Source organism: Balaenoptera physalus, assembly GCF_965194825.1.
Source record: "Balaenoptera physalus genome assembly, chromosome: 10".
Lineage (NCBI taxonomy): Eukaryota > Metazoa > Chordata > Mammalia > Artiodactyla > Balaenopteridae > Balaenoptera > Balaenoptera physalus.
In genome coordinates, this window is record NC_138889.1 from 45,046,121 (window position 1) to 45,065,813 (window position 19,693).

Here is a 19,693-nt window from a genome sequence, read left to right on the forward strand (position 1 = left end):
ACAAACCCAGATTTTTTAAGCCAAAGTATTTATGTTTTTTTACAGCTGGCAGCCAGATAATAGGCTGTGTTTACCATAAATATCCAAACAGGAGAATATTTTCTTTTCCAAAAGAAGAAAAGATATATCACCTTAGTAAGAATTGGAAAAACTTTAACAAGGGAATTTTAAGAATATAATTATGAAATAGGGAGAAAGATCTAAGATAACCCTGGGTCAGAAATTCATACTAACTATGAAAGTTATGTAAATCATGTTATGTATATGAGTATATAACCTCTCTACCCTCCGTAGGAGAGAGTCTAAAGTTTTAGTCAGATTTCAAAGAGTTCTGGGACTCAATAAATTTTAAAAACCATTATAGAAATTTTAGGTATACACCACTGGAAATAACTGATAATTTACTCAACATTAAGTCCTATAAAATTAATGTCCTGAGTATTTACTAATTTTAGATGCAGTGCAGTGTTGCATCTGCCTCTCTGTTATTTCATTTACTTTTCACAACAACCCTATGAGGAAAGGATATTTTTACTCTCATTTAAAAGATGAGGGCTTCCCTGGTGGTGCGGTGGTTGAGAATCTGCCTGCCAATGCAGGGGACACGGGTTCGAGCCCTGGTCTGGGAAGATCTCACATGCCGCGGAGCAACTGGGCCCGTGAGCCACAACTACTGAGCCTGCGCGTCTGGAGCCTGTGCTCCGCAACGAGAGGCCGTGATAGTGAGAGGCCCACACACCACGATGAAGAGTGGCCCCCGCTCGCCACAACTAGAGAAAGCCCTTGCACAGAAACGAAGACCCAACACAGCCAAAAATAAATAAATTTGAAAATATATATATATGGTATTTAATTTTAAAAAAATTAAAAAAAAAAAAGATGAGGACACTGACATCTTAAAGGATTAAATAACCTGCACCTAATTCTTAAACACTACCTATCATGTCCTATTCATAACATCTAGAATGATACCTGGTAAATAGTAGGTAGTAAGTAAATATTTTCAATGAATACTAATGCATACTGCTTCTGCTTGTGCTATCTTGCTTTATTGAGCACATATTATGCCATGGCCTCATTCTGAGGTCTTAGAATGTAAAATATCCTTAAGAGATTGCCCTTGTCCCTAAGGAGATGACAGTTTAATGCATAACATTTCACGTAAACAGGTAATTTCAATGTTATATATAGGCAACATTTTTTTTTTACTAAGATAATCAAGAACGAATTCAGAGTTGATGAACTTCGAGCTATGAGCATAGTAAACAAAGAAAATAGCAACTGCAAAGGCATAAGCCTATAAAAAAGATGGATAAATAAGAATGTGAGAGTGGCTAACATATAAAATATAAGGAGAGTGGTGGCAGGAGATGAGTTAGGTTTAGATTAAATTGTGAAGGGTATTACATAGCAAGGTAGGAAGTATGGATTTTGTTCTAAGGTTAATGAGGAATTAACATGGATTGCTAAGTAGTGAAGTGAAAGCTCAGATTTGTTTTTAGCAAGATAACTCTGGAATCAGTGTGGAAGAAGAAACAGAAAGAGGAGGATTGCTATAGCTGTCTAGGCATAAAAGCTGAAGGCATTTGCCTTGAGTGGCTAGATACAGAAGAGTCCTGAAGACAGATAGTGCATGTAATTCAATGAAGAATATAAAAGGAAACAAAATAGGGTTACTGGACACAGAGATATGTAACAACTTTATTTATCATTACAGTCGATCATTATTTGCAGATTCTGTATCGCAAATTTGCCTACTTATTCCATTTGTTTGTAACCCCAAAATCAAAACTTGCAGCACTTTGGGTCACTCACAGACATGTACTAAGTGGCAATAAATTTGAATCGCCCAACAAGCACGGTCCCAGCTGAAGTGCAGCAAGGTGATGCTCTGCCTTCCTGTTTCAACTCTCATACTGTAAAGAAGTGTCCTATTCACAGTCTATTTAGTGCTATGTTTCTCCCATTTGCTGTTTTTCTTGTTGATTTCACTGTTTAAAATGTCACCCAAGCATAATGCTGGAGTGCTGTCTAGTGCTCATATGTGCAAGAAGGTCTGCGCTATGCCTTAGGGAGAAAATGTGTGTTAGGTAAGCTTTGTTCAAACATGAGTTTTAGTGCTTTTGGCCATGAATTCCATGCTAATAAATTAATACTATTTTTAAAATACAGTGTCTTTGAACAGAAATACACATAAAACAATTATATGTATTGATAGGTTGAAAAAATGTTGTGACCAGAGGCTCTCAGGAACCTAACCATGTTTTTCTCCTAGGAGCAATGGCTTAGCATTTGCTAATTCATTGTCCACAGAAATTTTATAGAACATAAGTACTAAAGATAATGAAAATGGACTGTATATATAACAGAATATTTGACTTGGAGACATATGAAATAACCAAATTCAATGCTATTATTGCACAGAACAAACTCAAGTCCAAATGTATAAAGTGAAGTGCCCAAAATTGCATACTTACTTATCACTAAGACTAGAACAGAATTAGGAATGTTATATATTTTCCAGTACTTTTCCCCCTTCACAAAAATATGCATTTTTAAACAGAGTACTGTCATGGACAGAATATTTAAGCTAAAGTATTAGGTGATTAGATTTCCTCTTTTTAACTGGAAGGAGTGTCTATGATGGACATAGATGTTGAACTGTATGTATGATGCAGAGTTTCTGCTCTGCTTCCCTTCCCTCATCAAAGCTGACCCTAAACTTGTGTGACTCTAGTCTAAACCTAGATAGATTCAGAACCCAGGAGCCTTTCAAAGATGACTGGAAGGATGTCTCATAAACACACCTGTCCTGGTTGGAATAACACCATTCTCACACCAACCATCAACTTCCTGGGAGGTCACAATCTAGCATAGAGGTCAAGAAACTATGACCTACAGAATAAATTTGTTCCATTGCTTATTTTTGTAAATAAAGTTTTACTGGAACTCATGCATGCTTATTTGTTCAGATATTATCTACGACTACTTTCATGCTACAATTGTAGAACTGAGTAGTTGTAACAGAATTGTATGGACCCTTATATTTACTATATTGCCCTTTATAGAGAATGTGCGCTGACCCCTGGTCTAGGGGGTCTGGCACTTTGGTGCCAGTTTCCATGTAAATCGTCATGATGACAATCTTTGAAAACATTTCATCCGTTGTTCTGCCCTTAACTTGTGGTTTCAGGTACTATATTGAGGAGACTTATCAAGTGTCTGGATGACATGAAAAGATTATCTTTTGCTATTTGATATCATCCAAAAATCTGAATCAATTTAACAAAGTGATCCATAACTCATTTTAGCACTTACTGAACTACCTGTCAGTCACCTGAGTTTCCCCACTCAAGGACTACAGTGTTAAGATTATGAATCAACAATGAATTGCCTGCTCTAGCCCATCCTCACCAGCTGTCAACACTTCCTGAACCAATTTTTATTGTGCTGTCAATGCGAACTGACATTCCGAATCAGCAACAGGACAGAATTAACTTCCCAAGTGTCTTTCCTGTTACACAGGCATATGTAAGAACTGCTTTTATTTAGCTTAGTGACATTTGCTACGTGAGTACTGACAGAACATCGTGTCTAAACAAATGTTGATTGCACAGATTCATTTTCCCATGATAATGAATGTTAAATGCATGAGGTAATTATACAATAATCTGAAAACCACACACAGTGACTTTTGGTTAATGGAATTACTTGGGAAAGAGCGTTTTAATTATATAACCTGACACTTCAATGAAAAGAATACTGTGGTAAACATTTTAGCAGAACTTCTGCTATATTCCTATTGTTAAGATGGGCATTGTATGTATGGAGGCTTCCTGAATTTTTAAGAATTTCTTTTCTTAATTAGTATATTATGGCTGAATTAAGACATCATTGCAGTTTCTTCTAGTCTCACAGACATCTTTAGTAAAGAAGGTTTAGTACCCCAAATGGGTATTTTATGAGAATTAAGAATTGTATAAAGTCTTTGTCTCAGAATTTGCTAGGTTTGGGGTAGAGAGAAGTAGTAGGGCTTGGAGGAATCACAGAAAGTATGAATAATTGTGATTTCCTCTTGGATATAGACCAGAGACTATTTTTTCATGGACTCTTTCTAAGGATTGTAGGAATAGTAGAGTGGAAATGAAAAGAAAATCTAACCATGGGTGAGGAATGTAGAAAGATAAGATGTCTTGGGTTTAAATGCTATATGGAAGGAAGAATGACAAGGGCATGGGGTCAAGAATAAGGGTGAAAATACACAAAAATCAAATCAAAATAGATTAAAAACTTGGATATAAGACCTAAAACCATAAAACTCCTAGAAGAAAACATAGAAGGTTAGCTCCTTGACATTGGCAAAGTTTTTTTGGATTTGGTGCCAAAAGCAGAGGCAACAAAGTAAAAACGAGCAAGTGGGTCCACATCTAACTAAAAAGCTTCTACACAGCTAAGGAAACAATCAACAAAATGAAAAGACAACATAACAGAATAGGAGAAAATATTTGCAAACCACATATTTGATAAGCGATTGATATCCAAAATATGCAGGTAACTCATACAACTCAACAGCAAAAAACCAACAGATAACATAATTTTAAAATTGGCAAAGGATCTGAGTGGACAATTTTCCAGAGAAGACATGCAAATGGCTAATGCGTACATGAGAAGTTGCTCAACATCAGTAATCATTAAGGAAGTGCAAATCAAAACCACAGTGAGCTATCACCTCACACCTGTTGTGTCATCAAGAAGATAAAAGATAAAATATGTGGCAAGAATGTGGAGAAAAGAGAATTTTTATACACTCTTGGTGTGAATGCAAACTGATACAACCACTATGAAAAATAGGAGATTCTTAAGGAGATTAAAAATAGAACTGCCACATGATCCAACAATCCCACTTCTGGGTGGGATCCCAAGGAAACTAAATCTTTAGCTGCAAGAGATATTTGTACTTTCATGATCATTGCAGTATTATTCACAATAGCCACGGTATGAAAACAATCCAAGTGTCCATCAGTGAATAAATGACTGAAAACAAGTGAAATACACACACACACACACACACACACACACACACACAATGGAATATTATTCAACCATAAAAAGGAAGGAAATCCTGTCATTTACAACAAAGTGGTTGAATCTGGGAGATTATGCTAAGTGAAATAAGCCAGACAGAGAAAGACAAATACAACATGGTGTCACTTATATGTGGAATCTACAAAAAACAGTTGAATTCATAGAAACAGAGAGTAGAAAAGTGGTTTTCAGGGGATGGGGATGGGAGAAATCAGGAGAGGCTGGTAAAAGGGTACAAACTTTCAGTTATAAGATGAATAAGGACTGACGATCTCATGTATAACATGGTGACTATAGTTGATAACACTGTATTGTGTAACTGAAATTTGCTAAGATAGTAGAACTTAAATATTCTCATCCCCCCACACACACGCAAACAAAAAGGTAAATATCTGAGGTGATAGATGTTAATTAACTAAAGGAGAGGCATCTTTTCACAATGAATATGCATATCAAATCATCATGCTGTATACTTTAAATATCTTTCAATTTTATTTGCCCGTAATACCATAATAAAACTGGAGAAAAAGAATGAGCATGAAGACATAAGTATAGAATGTGCTGTATTTATGAAATAAGTCGTGATGTACAAAAACGATCATTTTAAAATATGGCATATATTTAAGAAATGTAAGAGAGATTAAGTAAGGATACTGAACATGCCTTGGTTTTGGGAAGAGTGGGCTATTTGAGAAACAACACAAAATGGAAAGGTGGGAGTATTTAGACTATGAGTTATACATCTAACTTCCATAATTTTATATTGAGTCAATTGACCTGTGGTTCTAGTCTCATCATCAAAAATCGCTATAAGATATGTAAAGGCATGTGTAGCAACGATCAGAAAGCGCTGGCCACTTCAAAGTTGTTCTTTGATTTGTAATTTCAGCTGATCTTAGTTGAACCTAGACCTTTTCACCTATTCATAGGCCAATTGTGAAACCAGTGGCAATCCTGACAGTAATCTGTGATTTGGGGCTCATTAACATCATGTATTCGACCATTCAAATCAACTAGCCTAGAGTATAAAGGCAACAGAGTGCAGATCTTCTGACTATCCATTGCTCAGTCCCTAACCGCATGGACTTTAAGGTTAGAAAGATATGAATTTTATATCCAGCTTTGCCATTTATTGGATGTGTGACTTCGGATACTTGAATTAATTCTTTCCAAACAGCAATACTTTAATTATGTTAAGATGGGAATAATAATTCACAAGATTGGTATCTTTACCAAATGAATAAAATAGCATCAAACAACGTTATTATATAAAGAAATAATTTCACTGTTTGAATGTGATCATGGGCTACATGGGAGGCTAAATATTCCATGTTCTATAAGCAATATCAGATAGGCAAAAAAGAACAGAGAAGCCAGACTCTACCAAAGTGCTGTTTGCAGCCAGAAACGGAACAAACAATTACTTCTTAGATTCTAATATTAATTTGATGTTCTCCTGACTTTAGCAGAGATGCATTGCTTACATACCATAGCATTTCAACAGATACAGCTTGAAAATCTGTGGGAGGACCGAAATGATGGCTTTGCAAGGTACAGAGTCCCAAGGAATTCTTAAGGCTCTGCTCTAACTCTTTGCAAATAGAACGTGGTGGCAGCATCTGACAAAGAATTTTGCTGAAGTGAGCTTTAAAGCAGATGTTAATCACTTCTCAGATTAGTGCTACCTGATTCACTAATAGATGAGTTTAATACTGCTCCATTTGAGAAAATAGAATCTGTAGATTAAAGTTCAGCTGGAAGGTTGTGACTCAATCTCACAAGTGTAATGTCTATGAAGTAGCTCCTTAAAAGGAAAGAAAACAAATAAAAAGATTTTACAATCAAGGATAGCTACCCGGTTTCTAGGAGGTTAGAATTCGATTCCCAAGTGTTTTTAGAAAACTTTCACATCTATATCAAGTAAAAAAAAAAAATATCTACCTTGGCAGTCCTTTGTTTGCCTTATTCTTTTAGAGATGCTTAACAATGCTCCCTTCCCTCTGTTTCCTTAAGAAGAATCTTCTCCAAACCTTCATGGTTTGGTGAAACAAGTTTCCTATAATTTTTCAAAAAGAGAAATGGTATGGTTTGAGGAAGATATCTTCTGAGGCCGTCTTCTAGGGCCTGCATCAGGATTTTCAGAATTGATCTCTATAGAACTCCTTAATATGCCCCATGAGAAAGAAGGTAGCATCGTCAAGTTTAAGTTAGAGATTATGTTAGAGATTCCTATACAACCTCATAAAAATTGTGAGAAGCTTTATGATAAAGAAACTTGTTTGCTATTGTTTAACCCAATGTTTCCCTATCATATTTAACATAAACTCTTTCCCCCCAGTTACAATATATTGTCATCTGTGGAGTTGTCCTGTGGAAAGCACTCTGGGAAACACTAATATACCATCAATGAGAAATGGCCACAGGAATGTGAGAATGAATATTTAACTAATGACCTGATCACTTCTATTGGGGTAGCACTATTAATTGATAGTAGCTTTATATTTACTTTTTGTATCATTGAAATCCTTCTCTCTGTGGAGTGTGCAGCATTTTCTATTGATGACCTTACAGAAAAGGTCTAACTTGTGCTGATGTTCGTTGTTATAACCCTTCTTACACGGGCAGATAGAGGTGAGTTCTCCCTTTAGGCTATCTCTAGGCAATTGTCCATAACTCTTTCATCCCCTTAAGATTTCCCTTTAGCCTTTTTTTTTCTTCCCCCATGATGTTTCTCCAGATCCTTTTTTAAGCAGGTACAGAAGTACAAAACTCATGTTCTCTATTTTTTCAACATCTAGGCCCATCTAGGTTATTTTGCATACTGTTTCCAATTCTATATTTAGACAGCTGTTTTTTTTAAATTAATTTATTTATTTATTTATTTATTTTTGGCTGCATCGGTTCTTTGTTGCTGCTCTTGGGGGGGCTCTCTCTAGTTTTGGCGAGCGGGGGCTACTCTTCGTTGCGGTTAGTGGGCTTCTCATTGTGGTGGCTTCTCTTGTTGCAGAGCACGGGCTCTAGGTGCGCAGGCTTCAGTATTTGTGGCACACGGGCTCAGTAGTTTTGGCACATGGGCTTAGTTGCTCCGCGGCATGTGGGATCTTCCTGGACCAGGGCTCGAACCCATGTCCCCTGCATTGACAGGTGGATTCTTAACCACTGAACCACCAGGGAGGCCCTAGAGAGCTGTTTTTAATTTCCAGACTATATCTTATACTACCAGATATAGTCCTCTCAGTGTCCCTCCGTCTTCAGAGATCAAGGTGCTACTTTCCTCCTGGTAAAGGGAGGACATCTGTCACACAAGGTTCTTACGACCTGCTTCAGGGGAGAAGGGAGAGGTCAGAGTCCTTCCTGCACTTGCCACTTCTCAAATTCTTTCAGCTTATAATATTCCATGTCAAGGTGCCATACTTGGGGGTAGTGTGTTCTTTTTTTAATTACATTTATTTATTATTCTTACCATAATCACTTTATTTTTTTGAATTTTATTTTATTTACTTATTTTTTATACAGCAGGTTCTTATTAGTTACCTATTTTATACATATTAGTGTATATATGTCAATCCCAATCTCCCAATTCATCCCACCACCACCACACTGCCCCCACTTCCTGCCCTTGGTGTCCATACATTTTTTCTCTACACCTGTGTCTCCATTTCTGCCTTGCTTTTTTTTTTCCATAATCACTTTATTTTTTAATTTAATTTAATTTTAATTTTATATTTGAGTATAATTGATTTACAATGTTGTATTAGTTTCAGGTGTACAGCAAAGTGATTTAGTTATACATATACATATAACTATTCTTTTTCAGATTCTTTGCCCATGTAAGTTATTACAGAGTACTGAGTAGAGTTCCCTGTGTTATACAGTGGGTCCTTGTTGATTATCTATTTTATATATAGTAGTGTGTATATGTTAATGTTAACTTCCTAATTTACCCCTTCCCCCTGACCTTCCCCTTTGGTAACAATAAGTTTGCTTTCTAAGTCTGTGAGTTTGTTTCTGTTTTGTAAATAAGTTCATTTGTATCATTTTTTTAGATTCCACATATAAGTGATATCATATGATGTTTGTCTTTCTCTGCGGACTTGCTTCACTCAGTATGATAATCTCTAAGTGTATCCATGTTGCTGCAAGTGGCATTATTTCATTCTTTTTTATGGCTAATATTCCATTGTGTATATGTACCACATCTTCTTTATTCATTCATCTGTCGATAGACACTTAGGTTGCTTCCATGTCTTGGCTATTGTAAATAGTGCTGCAATGAACACTGGGGGTGCGTGTATCTTTTCGAAGTATGGTTTTCCCCTGACATATGCCCAGGAGTGGGATTGCTGGATCATAAGGTAGCTCTATTTTTAGTTTTCTAAGGAACCTCCATATTGTTCTCCATAGCAGCTGTACCAATTTACATTCCCACCAACAGTGTAGGAGGCTTCCCTTTTCTCCACACCCTCTCCAGCATTGATTGTTTGTAGACTTTTTGATGATAGCCATTCTGACCGGGGGATAGCGTGTTCTTAACCCCATACCAGGACATCTCAAAAAACAATCACTCTGTTATCAATCTCTGGCCGTCAATATACTCCACTTCATGGCTAGATTGTGGTACAAATAGTATCTGGGATTTTTGGTTACTCATATTTTAGGAAGTGACTGACATTTCTGCCTGTGACTTTTTAAGACGATAAGCTGTGTCTGGTCATAAAGATGGGGCTACTATATCAGGAACATTTGGATGTGCCCAATAGACACTCCCTCTTACAGAAGAGTTCCTCCTCTCATTGCACTGTGTTTCTTTTGCATCTTCCCTGCGACCTCATCAAATAAGCGTTCCACCTGGTCGATAGTTTAGGGTTCATTGAACTTCTCCTGGGGCTCTACCAGATGTTGCTTTTGGTGTTACACAGTTCTAGAAGTTGGCTCCATCTGCCAGAATTCCTTCTGTGGAAACCTGCGGGTCAGATTATTTACATGAAAATATGCTACAGTTACAACTGGGATATTCAATATGGAACAATAATTTGATGCTGTAGCATGGCATTGTCTGTGACAGCAATCCAGGCTGGGTGACCTCTTCTTGTCCTTCAGGACTGTATGTCAGTCTCTCTCTTGTCTCAAGTTATTAGATCTCTTCACGCCTGCCTGGGTTTTGCAGTCCATTTTTCTCCTGACCATTTGTATTTTTGTTCTTTCTTTTTTTTTTTTCCTTCTCTGGCTCTGAGTCTGTCTCTTTCCCTCTGCTTCTCACTGGGGATCATTGTCAGCAACTTTTTGGTGCCATTTATGGTGTCACAGGTGAAGTCTTACAGCTTGCATCCAGATTTAGATCCTTTTATAAATTCATGTATCCCTAAAGTATAAGGTTTGGAAAGCTTCTGGGTTGGTGCACACATCCATGTATAGGAATTGGGACCAAAATTGTAAAATCACTAGATACTTGGGAAGGCAGATTATCTCAAAACATGTGTTAAAATGGTAAATTTGCAAAATTAATTTCTTTTGCTCTGTGATTCTATAACATTTCTTTTTTTACCCTCATCTGATAACTTGCCAAGTTCTGCCTTGAATTATAAAAACCAACATGAGAAACTGCTGGAATCAGGCACTGGGCCACACAGCTCATGAATGTAATAAGAAATTTTGCATTAATATTTGCAGATGACTGACTTTATGAAATAACACCAAACAACACATTTTATCTTTCCCAACACTTTCTTTCAGCTACTTAAACACCAAGCTCTTCATGACCTCAAGTCCTTTGTATGCACTGCTATTCCCCCAGCAGGAATGTTCTTGCCACCATTCTCTGAATTGGTAATCGTTCACTTTCTTGACTGTTATCACCTCAAAGAAGATTTCCCTGACTGCTCTATTTAAACAAATTTCCCTATCATTTCTATCACAACTCTTTTTTCCTCTTTCCTTCATAAGCTCCATTGTAGCATGTAGTTATTTTATTTATGTGCCTGGGTTACTGGAGTTTTTGGTCTGTCACTTTAAATACAATAAAAACTTCATCTATTCTATTGAGAAAGGAACTGAAATAAGAATGTATGTATGTCTCTGCCCCAGTTCCAGCTAATATTTGGTCTTTGAACCTGGTTCCTGACCAAAAGCTCCTAAAACCCTTATAATTTCCCAGGTAATAGGGGTGTCTGACACAGAGCATCTAAATCCCTGGGAATTTCCTGGGTGATAGGAGTATCTTTTGTCCTAATGAGGCAACTTTTGGTGGGCTCCTGGATGGCAGCTCGTCACCAGAAAGACCAAGCCATAATTAGAAGCTTGGAACTTTCATCCCCACCCCTCATTCTCCAGAGAGGAGAATTGAACTGGAAACTGAATTAGTAATAGATCATGCCTATGAGATGAAGTCTCCGTAAAAAATCCCCAAAGTCTAAGGTTTGGAAAGCTTCTGGGTTGGTGAACACATCCATGTACCAGGAGAGTGGTGCACTCCCATTCCATGGGGACAGAAGTTCCTGTACTCAGGACCCTTCTGGACCTTGCTTTATGTATCTCTTCATCTGGCTGTTCATCTGTATCTTTTATGATATCCCTTACTAGAAAATAAACTAGTAACTGTAAGCCAGTGTTTCACTGGGTTCTGTGAGCTGATATAGCAAATGATCACATCCAGGGAGGGAGTTGTGGGAACACTGATTTATAGCTGGTCAATCAGAAGCACCTGGGACAACCTGGGACTTGAAATTTACAGCTGAAGTGGAGGCAGTCTTGTGAGAATTGAGCCCTTAACCTGCGGAATCTGATGCTATCTCCAGGTAGCTAGTGACAGAGCTGAATTGAATTGGGTACCCAGCTGGTGTCAGAGAGTTGGTCGTTATGGGAATAAATCCCCATATATTTAAAGTAGTATTAGCAAAGTAAAAAAAAAAAAAAAAGTGCATTTTTCGCTTTACGGTCCAAATCTCTTTTTCTCTTCATTGTATTCCTAGTACCCAGCCATAGTATAAGCTCAATAAATAATAGTTAATGTGCCATGCATTGTTCCACATACTTTACATCTGTTAACTCACTTGCTTTTAAAACAAACCTAGTGGAGGATATTGTTATCATTTCTATGTTGCAGCTAAGGAAACAGAGACACAGAAAGATCAAATCACTTGTCCAGGGCCACACAACTAGTTTGTGGATTAGTTGGAACTTCAGACCCAGAAAATCTGGCTCTGGAATCTGTGCTTTTAATGAATACAGTCATTATTATATATAATAACTTCTTACATATAAGAAGTTAAGTAATAAAGGAAAATGTTCTAAGGCAAAAGTAGGTGATGCCCTGAAACAATGGTAAAATGATCCCAAATAACTTTGAAACACAAGCAATAATGTTTTCCCTGAATGTCCTCTGCAAAAGAAGAATGATTTCCAGGCTAGCTGAACTATACTGTTGTAAGTTTTAAGGCATTGTTAATATATTAACATATCTAAAGAAAGAATGTGTCAATCATAAGGGGGATTATTCTACAATGGAAATAAACAACACACAAAGGAGAATTAAAGGGGTGTTACTAGGCTAAGGAAACTATCATCCTTCCCACTCTCTGCTCAGTCTGAGAAGGAAGATGGCAGCTTGATAAACACCTTACAGGTGTTCTTTTTTTTTTTTGTGGTAAAATATACATAACGTCAAGTCTACGTTTTCACCATTTCTCAGTGTTCATTTTAAAAGTCTCAGCTGAGATTTTTGTGTAGCTAATGAGCAGCCATTAGGATGTATGTGCACCAGTCATACGCTTATTTCTTAATTTCTTGTTATACATAGATTTGAGCAAGCATAATATTAAAGATGGGGGTGGGAGCAAGGATTGGATGGAGAAGTAGAAGAAAGAAACTAAAACTGCTCTGCATCGCTCTGCATGGTAAGCATACAAGGTAACTCCAGTGCAGACAGGGGGAGTTTGCAAATAACAGAAGAGGTGGTGAAATGCTTATCTTCCTAGAATGAATTAATACTTTTCTTTGGGAGGGGTCACATATGTCCTATGCAACAGTGAACTTTTGCAAGAATCATAAGGCATTTTTGTGACCGTGCTAGTGTAGAGATCTTTAAAGTAAACACCAAAAATGTGTTGCTTGTGTGTCTTAGAGTGTCACTTCCTCACTGGACTAGCTTGCCTAGTGTGACTGACGTAGAATAACATATTTGAAGAAATACACGGCCAGAGAGGGAGGTGTACAATGGCTTCTGGACAAGAGGTGTGAGGTTTCCTAAAAGTCATCATGGGAGACCTGCACAGCTTTTACAAAGTAAGAGTGGACTCATGGGCAAGAAATTAGTGTTAGGGGAAAATTGAAATGCCATGCAACTTTAAATGGTATAATTTTGCAAAAGGAAGTGAGAAACAAACCATAAAACAAAATGAGACGTCTCATCACCACCTTCAAACCCCCAGGATCTTGAAGGATCACAGTGAGAAGGTATTTCAGTTCTTGAACTCCAGGGTAGAAGAAAGCAGCTGGAAAGAACTTTTAAGAAGTTCTTAAAAAAAGTTCTTTAAAAAAAAGAACTTTTGGGCTTCCCTGGTGGCGCAGTGGTTGAGAATCCGCCTGCCAATGCAGGGGATACGGGTTGGAGCCCTGGTCTGGGAAGATCCCACATGCCGTGGAGCAACTAGGCCCGTGAGCCACAACTGCTGAGCCTGTGCTCCCAACAAGAGAGGCCGCGGTAGTGAGAGGCCCGCGCACTGCGATGAAGAGTGGCCCCCGCTTGCCGCAACTAGAGAAAGCCCTCGCACAGAAACAAAGACCCAACACAGCCAAAAATAAATTAATTAATTAATTAAAAAAAAAAAAAGAAGAACTTTTAAGAAGTTCTTTCAAAAGCCAAGGGGATGACTTGGAGGAGATGGACTAAAAACCGTCCATAAATGTTAGGAAGAGGACTTTGATGAGGAGGGTATAACTAGTAACTGAGGCTCTGGTCTTCCAAGCATAGTGAAAGAAGAGGGTGCACTTCCCAATATACCATCTGTCTGGTTCCAGGGGAGGGTGGATCAGGTTACCCAAGCCTGAATCAATAAGCATCGAAACAGCAAACAATGTGTTTTTGTTTCAAGACTGATATACTAGCAAACATCTGATGAACAATTCATTTTCCATGTTGCTTGTTTATACGAAAGAGATGCACTGCCAAAGAATTTTTATGTTTGGCCCACTTGGCAATTAGAATTCTCTATCAATTAATACACTGGCATTTTGATAGTAATTTGACTTGTCATGTAACGTGCCTGCTAGGAGAGGTTGTACTGGCTGTAATCTCCGTGTGTCTGTTCTCTTTGGATATTGTGGTTCTCATTCCATGCGAATTAACTACCATTTTATACATCAGCCCATATGGATCTGGTTAATATGAGTCACTTCTGAAAGATGGTTCCAAGCTTAATGTGCTGAAGAGATCTAGTTTCTGAGACAGAGGGTGAGGACAGACGTGATTAATTTATCATCACCCTTGCCTTGGTGTCTTTGTTGTCGGTAAAACTGAGCTCCCCAGCTGAACATCTTGAATTTCTGTGTTACCATGACTTGCCATGCCAGTGAACCTTCTCTCTCTTGCATACTAGAAGCACAGGCATGTGCAGGTTTGTATGTTGTATTTCCACAGAGATTTCCTGAACTACAGCAGCCTTTGAGTACCCATTTTTCTGAAATTTACAAATAAAACCATCGAGGACTATGCAGCTCCTTAGCTAAGCTCTTGTAATTTTTTTAGTGTTATAGACTAGCACCGAATGGGTTCAGTGTGATGTTCTCTATGGCCCACACAGGGTAGGGTGTTCCAGATCTTGAATATAAGCAAAAAACCCTCACAGATTCTAAACAGAGGAACTGTCATCTCACCACTCTCTCAAACCATTAATTTTGCTTGGCTCCTGAAAGCAGTTGCGGTTGCCAGATCATGTGACTCGCACACAAAATTTCTCCTGCTGTAAAACCTGCTCTTGTCACTGCCCTGTACTAATGTCCATTTGAAATAGAATTTGAAAATATAGGAATCAGAATCTTAGAGTCCCACTCTTAGCTTTAAACTCTTTAGTCAATTTTTGACTTTGGATAATTGACTTACATAACAGAATTTATAATGCAATATGAAGCATCTCTATGATAGGGGTATACATTTCATGCCTTTATATTTTAAATTCAGAGGAATAATATATAAAAGAAACATTGTGCCCATACTGTTTGAGCACCTGCTGCTAAATTTGCTTGCGACATTTGTGGGACAGAATAACATAGCAATTCCACTGGAGTTACTTGTATAACTTAGTCATTGTTTATGCATTGATGCATTCAAGTTAACTGCAATTCCACTATCTTGTGGGCAGGCAGAAAAGAGTCATTTAATCATTACAGTGCATTGTCAATTCAGAGTTCTTGAAAAATTAGGCCTTTTGTTATTTTTTGCAAGGGACCCTTTACATAACTTGTAAAAGATACTTGGAAGACATAAGTTATGAAAGTATATTGCTCCATACTTGTACATATATAAAAAAACATTTAGGGCATGTACATAAATATCTGTAAGTTAATGCTATGCGGTTCTGTGGTGAGGTGGGAAAAGAGGCATAAGAAGGGAATGTGTTTAGTTTAATTACAAAAGCCTGTTTTTAGAAGGTATATATTTACAGCTCCTGACACAAGTTCCTATTTTGAATGAAAAAACTCTTGCAATGCAATAACATAAAATGGTTTCTGGTACATTTTGACCAATGAGGTATAAATGAGGAGGTCACAGAAGCACATTTAGAGTAAGTTGGCTCCAATACAAAGGGGTCTCAGAACAAAAATGTCCCATCACATTCTAACTTGTGTTCCAGATATTTATGTCATGGCTTTCTCTTTCTTATTAGCATTTCTGAGGAAAACTGGTTCTGCTTCATTTTTATATGTTCTATGGAGTCTTAGACAATGCCTTGTGTAGAATTGATGTGGAACGTGTGAATATTTAAAGGGAATTGTAAAGAACATCATTAATATGGTGGTGCCATCTTTAAGGCACAGCTGGAGACCAGACTCTGGAGATATTGTCACAGTGAGGTTACAGCTACTTTTCAAATAGAAAACTTCTTGTTATCAGTAGTAGGAAGAGTTTCATATCCAACATGTTACCACAATAAAAAAACTACAAGATTTGTGTTTCACGTGAGAAAAACTAATTCTAATGACAGATAACGTATCTCCGTGGATACTTGAATAAAATTAAAAAAAAAATTGCTCCTGGTTGGATGGGGTTGTCCTCCCAGATTGGATGGTACAGCAGGCTGGGCTTCATCACAAACAGGGCCTCAGGCCGGATTCTGCCATCAGCTGGGGCCACAAGCTGCGCCTGAATTTGGGCAGGGTTACAGGCTAGCCTTCATAGTTATGTAGGCCACTGGCTGTTCTCTGCCGTCCGGCAAGTTCGGCGTCAGGGCTCCCTGGTCCTATGGGGTTGCAGGCTGTGCTTTGAGACTGGGCAGCAGTGTCACTGCCAGGGCTCCCTGCCGGGCAAGGCCACAGGCCTTATTCAGCAATTGGGCAGGGCTGCAGGCTGGCCTTTACTGTTGGGGTGGGCTCTAGGCTGGGCTCCGCAGCTCAGGGGTACCGCAGGCTGGGCTCTGGGATGCCTGGGCTTGCTGTTCAGGCTCTTTGGTTACGTGGCGCCAGAGGCTATGCTCAGCTGCTGGCTTGGCTCCCTGCCCTGGTGGGGCTATAGGATGGGTTCCAGGGCTGCCCAGGTTCTCTGGTCAGGCTGGACTGTAGGCTACACTCAGCAGTTGGGCGGGACTGCTAATTTCCATCCTTTCCCAAATTGGGTGGTAAGAGGCTCCATGGCCAGTACAGCCTCTTGACCCAAATTAGACAGAACTGAGCTCCCTGGCCAGACTGGGCCACCCTCAGCTGTGCAGATGGACAGAGCTGCTGTCTGGGATCTTTGTTTGGGCGCTGCTGCAAGCTGGACAGTCCACCAAGATCTGAACCCTGGTTGCCATAAGCCTCCACCTCCTTCTCCATCCCTATCTAATCCCCAGGGGTCAAGTCCCACAGATTTCCCCAGGGATCCCCATGGAAAAGACCGGCATGAGCCTCTCGGGGAGCTTCCCACAATGCTGGGGGAACCGAATGCCCACGGTGGGTTCTCTTTACCCTCCGGAGAAGCCATAAACCCAGGGGGCCTTCTCGGTGAAGGGGTGTGGCTGTGCCGGTGTGGGGGAGGGGCAATGCCGGCAGAATGTAGCTGCTCTTCTCACTTTTTTTTTTTTAAATAAATTTATTTATTTAGTTATTTATTTTTGACTGTGTTGTTTCTTCATTTCTGTACGAGGGCTTTCTCTAGTTGCGGCAAGCGGGGGCCACTCTTCATCGCGGTGCGCGGGCCTCTCACTATCATGGCCTCTCTTGTTGCGGAGCACAGGCTCCAGACGCGCAGGCTCAGTAGTTGTGGCGCACGGGCCCAGCTGCTCCGCGGCATGTGGGATCTTCCCAGACCAGGGCTCGAACCAGTGTCCCCTGCATTGGCAGGCGGATTCTCAACCACTGCGCCACCAGGGAAGCCCTCCTCTTACTCTGTAATGTGCTCCTTCACCGTCTCTGTAGTCCAGGGGGTGCTTCAGCCTCACCTGCAGTTCTGGGATTTTCACAGTGGTGTCCTGTTTACGGATATTTGCTCCTTGGTCTTCTTGTGAGAAGAATGGAGTCAGGAACAACCTATGTCACCATCTTGATTGATAATATGTATCTTAAGCAGTACTTCCTTGGCTTTCTCTTGTCTAAACTGCAAAAATCACATCTCTTACTTCCATGAAATAATTCTGGATGTGTCCAGGCAGCATTTATAAATGCTTATGGACTAAACCTCTCAACTGTCCACCATGTCTCTTCTCTGCTTAATAATACATAAACAAATGGGTGTGGCTGTGTCCCAATAAAACTTTATTTATAAAAGCAGGCAGTAGTTTGCTGATCCCTATGCTATTTTAAATATGTTAGGTGTGCAATTTTGTCCTCTGTTAACTTACCTGCTACTTGGTGTGCTGTATATAATTGATGCTCAATGCAAAATTTATGAATAAATGACTTAAATTATTGGTTCACATTAATTTCAATCAAACTACCTGTGATGTAAGGAAGAAACAAATATTATTTCAGGCTAAGTTGCTAACTACTGGATTTCAAGGTTTTTCCATGTTCTTTTCATTGTAGTGAATGTTTCCTAAGTCTAAGTCTGCAAGCACAAAACTCTGATAGTCTTTATTTGGAATGAATAGAAACTGTTGAGCCTTCTAATCTCTGCCATAAATTGTAGAGGTAATTAATTTCAAGACTGTGGACAATATAAAAAGAATAAACCAACTTTTGAGGGCTTATCTCTGTTTCATATGGAAGCAAATGATTTCCTTTTTCTCCAAAGGAAAATTGGTTCTTGGTCAACCAGTGGTAGAAAGTTCTATTTTTCTTCCATAAACTAGTAGAGATATAATCACCCTATTTGAATTATTATGTGACTGATTCAGGCACTGATATACTGGTGTTTGTATGTGTGTGTGTGTGTGTGTGTGTGTGTGCAGGTTTGAGTGGGAATTGTACATAATACAAGACGGTGCTGAGTATGCACTAGAGATTTAATCAATCAATAGATTGATTACCTTACTGGTAAAAACAAAACAAACAAAAACCCAACTCTCTTCTTTGAAATCTCTCATCACTTAACTTGAACTGTACAATTTATTACGTTTACAGGTTCTTTGGTTAAGTTCTGTGCATGTTTTATGTGTAAGGTTTTGTTTATTCAATATTGTTTTCTGAAAGAGTTTTTAGTTTTTGCCTCTAATTCCTTACCTTGCCATTACTCAAAATACTTCAAACAGGTTGCTGGCTTTGCCTTTCTATTAGAATTTCTCACACACATTTACACAAACATGTAATGATAGACAAGTCTCAAACTGCGTTGGCTAAGAACATGGTGAGAGATTAAGAAAGGCTGGAGTAAGATTCTAGAGCTCAGAAGGCTGGTTTAGGGCTGTTTGTGTCACTAATAGGGATTGGTGAAGAAGGAATGATTCAAGCTTGAGTTCAGGGAGATTTGGGAGAGGAGACAAATGGAATGAATATTTAAGACACTGATTCCATATGTCTCCTTCTCTCCCTTATGAGCTCTCTCTTAGATAAAATCTAATTAACTCATTGTTTTTAGGAGTATGGGCTTTTTCAGGACAGTGGAGGCTGAAATGAGCCTTGCTTTAAGACTGACCTAGATTCTTCACACCTTCTTCTACTGAAAATACATATCTTACTTTTCTTAAAAGTTTTTTTTTCCATCGAGTTACTTTTCTTGTTGACAAATTTGTAACAATTTGTTACAAATTGTTTGTACATCACAGCGCCCAAACAAAGATCCCAGCCAAACTGACAAATTTGTAACAGATAAAATAAGGTCTTATTTGACCTCTAATAAACCTAGGTACAGCAGAAGTACTATACTTAACACTGGTGACTCTAACGTGTATATTAATCAAACCAACAAGCTTAAGCCACCTTCAATACCAGATATCAGTTTAGTACTGAATATTTTCCAGATGACATGAACCTGAAATTCATT

The 19,693-nt window shown here is 38.7% G+C and overlaps 1 long non-coding RNA gene across 1 annotated transcript in view; it reads right to left on the reverse strand.

The window, feature by feature from the left end:
• Positions 1–17,366, reverse strand: part of LOC309636727 — a 464,863-nt gene extending 447,497 nt beyond the window's left edge. Inside the window, exon 1 of the long non-coding RNA XR_014250181.1 lies at positions 17,346–17,366. This is a non-coding gene — a long non-coding RNA (uncharacterized lncRNA). The remainder of the gene's footprint in view (positions 1–17,345) is intronic.
• Between the last annotated feature and the right edge of the window lie 2,327 nt (positions 17,367–19,693).